Genomic DNA, 5,000 nt, shown 5'->3' with positions numbered 1-5,000 from the left:
CTTGCCTCGAGCACCATCGGCACACGCTGGGCCCTGGTGCGGTCGGTTGCCTCGAGCACCATCGGCACACGCTGGGCCCTGGTGCGGCAGGTTGCCTCGACCATCATCGGCAGCCTCGACCACCATCGGCACACGCTGGGCCCTGGTGCGGGCGGTTGCCTCGACCACCATCGGCACACGCTGGGCCCTGGTGCGGTCGGTTGCCTCGAGCACCATCGGCACACGCTGGGCCCTGGTGCGGCAGGTTGCCTCGAGCACCATCGGCACACGCTGGGCCCTGGTGCGGCAGGTTGCCTCGACCACCATCGGCACACGCTGGGCCCTGGTGCGGGCGGTTGCCTCGACCACCATCGGCACACGCTGGGCCCTGGTGCGGGCGCTTGCCTCGAGCACCATCCGCACACGCTGGGCCCTGGTGCGGCAGGTTGCCTCGAGCACCATCGGCACACGCTGGGCCCTGGTGCGGCAGGTTGCCTCGAGCACCATCGGCACACGCTGGGCCCTGGTGCGGGAGCTTGCCTCGAGCGCCATCGGCACACGCTGGGCCCTGGTGCGGCAGGTTGCCTCGAGCCCCATCGGCACACGCTGGGCCCTGGTGCGGTCGGTTGCCTCGAGCACCATCGGCACACGCTGGGCGCTGGTGCGGGCGCTTGCCTCGACCAGCATCGGCACACGCTGGGCCCTGGTGCGGCAGGTTGCCTCGATCACCATCGGCACACGCTGGGCCCTGGTGCGACAGGTTGCCTCGAGCACCATCGGTACACTATCGGCCCTGGTGCGGGCGGTTGCCTCGACCACCGTCGGCACACGCTGGGCCCTGGTGCGGGCGCTTGCCTCGAGCACCATCGGCACACGCTGGGCCCTGGTGCGGCAGGTTGCCTCGAGCACCATCGGCACACGCTGGGCCCTGGTGCGGGAGCTTGCCTCGAGCGCCATCGGCACACGCTGGGCCCTGGTGCGGCAGGTTGCCTCGAGCACCATCGGCACACGCTGGGCCCTGGTGCGGTCGGTTGCCTCGAGCACCATCGGCACACGCTGGGCCCTGGTGCGGCAGGTTGCCTCGACCACCATCGGCACACGCTGGGCCCTGGTGCGGGCGCTTGCCTCGACCACCATCGGCACACGCTGGGCCCTGGTGCGGGCGCTTGCCTCGACCACCATCGGCACACGCTGGGCCCTGGTGCGGCAGGTTGCCTCGACCACCATCGGCACACGCTGGGCCCTGGTGCGGGCGCTTGCCTCGAGCACCATCGGCACACGCTGGGCCCTGGTGCGGTCGGTTGCCTCGAGCACCATCGGCACACGCTGGGCCCTGGTGCGGCAGGTTGCCTCGACCATCATCGGCAGCCTCGACCACCATCGGCACACGCTGGGCCCTGGTGCGGGCGGTTGCCTCGACCACCATCGGCACACGCTGGGCCCTGGTGCGGTCGGTTGCCTCGAGCACCATCGGCACACGCTGGGCCCTGGTGCGGCAGGTTGCCTCGAGCACCATCGGCACACGCTGGGCCCTGGTGCGGCAGGTTGCCTCGACCACCATCGGCACACGCTGGGCCCTGGTGCGGGCGGTTGCCTCGACCACCATCGGCACACGCTGGGCCCTGGTGCGGGCGCTTGCCTCGAGCACCATCCGCACACGCTGGGCCCTGGTGCGGCAGGTTGCCTCGAGCACCATCGGCACACGCTGGGCCCTGGTGCGGCAGGTTGCCTCGAGCACCATCGGCACACGCTGGGCCCTGGTGCGGGAGCTTGCCTCGAGCGCCATCGGCACACGCTGGGCCCTGGTGCGGCAGGTTGCCTCGAGCACCATCGGCACACGCTGGGCCCTGGTGCGGTCGGTTGCCTCGAGCACCATCGGCACACGCTGGGCGCTGGTGCGGGCGCTTGCCTCGACCAGCATCGGCACACGCTGGGCCCTGGTGCGGCAGGTTGCCTCGATCACCATCGGCACACGCTGGGCCCTGGTGCGACAGGTTGCCTCGAGCACCATCGGCACACTATCGGCCCTGGTGCGGGCGGTTGCCTCGACCACCGTCGGCACACGCTGGGCCCTGGTGCGGGCGCTTGCCTCGAGCACCATCGGCACACGCTGGGCCCTGGTGCGGGCGGTTGCCTCGAGCACCATCGGCACACGCTGGGCCCTGGTGGGTTTAGGCACATCTTCAAATTTCTGCCGTGCCAATGCCATTTTTATGGCTTGTAAATTCATACAATGGTCCCCTAAGCCTTCACGTGAAGTTTCGTTGGAAGATGACTCGTTTTCTATTTTTCATGATTTTTGAAACTTTTTGCGGTTCGGGATTTTTTAAAATTTTTTTATAAGGATTTTTGGCCCCAAATTTTGTAGGCATGATCCTTATATTTTTGTTGGCATGCACAAAAAAATTCAGCTAAAAACTCGAAGTAGAGAAGATTTTGTGACCGTTTGAAAAAAGTGTCCCCATTTCAGACACTTTAACGGCTACTGGTAGCAAACCTGTAAAATCTCAAATGCTCTTTAAGGGGGTGTGAATTCTCAGAGGTTTGATGAGGGATAGGGGGCCAACACAAGGCCAAGTACCAGCACCCATCGCACATCATGTGCGCACACCCCCCCGGCCCCCCTCCCAATCGCCGGAACCCCAATGCCGCCGGTCAGGTTCTCCGGCGGTACTCCGGCGATGCTCCGGCGATGCTGTCCCGAGTGAAAAAAATGCGGCACCAGCACATGCTGGAGCCAAGCATGGGCACCGTGGCTCAAAATCGAACTTCGGCCAAGGCCTCGACCATCAATGGCACATGATGACGCATGGTGATGGCACATGCATCGACCATCATCGGCATAGGCTGCCCTTCGGTACGGGCACTTGCCTCGACCGCCATCGGCACAAGCTGGGCCCTGGTGTGGGTTGTTGCCTCGATCACAATCGGCACATGCTGAGCCTTGGTGCGGGCGGTTGCCTCGAGCACCATCGGCAGACCCTGGGCCCTGGTGCGGCCGGTTGCCCCGATAACCATCGACACACGCTGGGCCCTGGGGCGGGCGCTTGCCCCCAGCACCATCGGCACACGCTGGGCCCTGGTGCGGGCGCTTGCCTCGACCACCATCGGCACACGCTGGGCACTGGTGCGGGCGCTTGCCTCGACCACCATCGGCACACGCTGGGCCCTGGTGCGGGCGCTTGCCCCCAGCACCATCGGCACACGCTGGGCCCTGGTGCGGGCGGTTGCCCCCAGCACCATCGGCACACGCAGGGCCCTGGTGCGGGCGGTTGCCCCGAACACCATCGGCACAAGTCGGCCCTTGGTGCGGGCTCCTGGCTCGACCACCATCGGCACACGCTGGGCCCTGGTGCGGGCGGTTGCCTCGAACACCATCGGCACACGCCGGCCCTTGGTGCGGCCGGTTGCCTCGACCACCATCGGCACACGCTCGGCCTTGGTGAGGGCGCTTGCCTCGACCACCATCGGCACACGCTGGGCCCTGGTGCGGGCGCTTGCCTCGACCACCATCGGCACACGCTCGGCCCTGGTGCGGGCGCTTGCCTCGACCACCATCGGCACACGCTGGGCCCTGGTGCGGGCGGTTGCCTCGACCACCATCGGCACACGCTCGACCTTGGTGAGGGCGCTTGCCTCGACCACCATCGGCACACGTTGGGCCCTGGTGCGGGCGCTTGCCTCGACCACCATCGGCACACGCTCGGCCTTGGTGCGGGCGGTTGCCTCGACCACCATCGGCACACGCTGGGCCCTGGTGCTGGCGGTTGCCTCGACCACCATCGGCACACGCTGGGCCCTGGTGCGGGCGGTTGCCTCGAACACCATCGGCACAAGCCGGCCCTTGGTGCGGGCGGTTGCCTCGACCACCATCGGCACACGCTGGGCCCTGGTGCGGACGGTTGCCTCGAGCACCATGGGCACACGCTGGCCCTTGGTGCGGGCTCTTGCCTCGACCACCATCAGCAGAAGATGGCCCCTACGTCGAACACCATCGATACATGCCGGGCCTTGGTGTGGGCACATGCCTCGAGCTGGTGCGGGCGGTTGCCTCGACCACCATCGGCTCACGTTGGCCCTTGTTGCGGGCACATGCCTCGACCACCATCGGCACCTGCGCACCCTCGGTGTGGGATTTGCTTGTTTGGAAAAAGTGTCCCCGTTTCAGACATTTTAACGTCTACTGGTAGCATATCTGTAAAATCTCTAATGCTCTTTAGGGGGTGGTGGTCCGGCACCCCCTCTCCCCCCCCCCACGGGGGGAGTAGGTGTGCGCGATGGGCCTCCCATTGCGTGCACCCCGGCCAACGTCCCTCGAACGAAATACAGGGCGTGCATGCCTTCCGGCGATTTTTGTCCGGCGACTGGTTGCTCCGGTGACCGGCAGGCGCCCATGGCCTCGATCGGTTGGCTTGCATGCAAAAAAAGGGAGCCGAGCTCCAGCCCGTGCACGCGGCGGATGCTGCCCTAGACCCCAGACCAAGTCCCTGAATCGGGCAACGGCTCCCTGGGGTGGTGCAAGCAGAAGCTGCGGTTGCGGGCTTGGCCCGGCCAAGTCTCTCGGTATTTGACGGTCTCGCGGTCCCTTCTCATCGGCCACAAAAATGCCTTGGCCTCGACGAGGCCGTGCACGCAGCCGATGCTGCCCGAGACCCCAGGAACAAGTCCCTGAATCGGGCAACGTCCCCCTGGGGTGGTGTCAGCGGAGCTCGCGCGTGCGGTCTCGGCCAGGCCAAGCATTGGTGGTATCGCACCGTTGTTGCCTGTCGGATGGCAGGGGCAGTCTCGTGGCCCTTGCTCGTGTTATTCTCGTGCCAAGCGGTTGTGGCGTGGCCTCGCACGTCGTTTCCTCCGCTCGCTCGTCGAGTAATCGATCGGGTGGGTTGTGGACCGGCGCGCGTGGATGCTGCCACCTGTACGCAATGGGCATATGAGTGGTGCTATGGTTGTGCGTGTTGGCAGGCTCCGTGCTCGATGCATCGAACTGTCGACCCGTCATCCTCTTCAATCTCCCCTCGTGC

The sequence above is a fragment of the Durio zibethinus genome, unplaced genomic scaffold (assembly GCF_047325235.1).
Source record: "Durio zibethinus cultivar Kanyao isolate XHJ-2024 unplaced genomic scaffold, ASM4732523v1 HiC_scaffold_3, whole genome shotgun sequence".
NCBI classification, from domain to species: domain Eukaryota; kingdom Viridiplantae; phylum Streptophyta; class Magnoliopsida; order Malvales; family Malvaceae; genus Durio; species Durio zibethinus.
The sequence above is the reverse complement of the archived record's forward strand: the minus strand, read 5'-3'. Positions refer to the sequence as shown.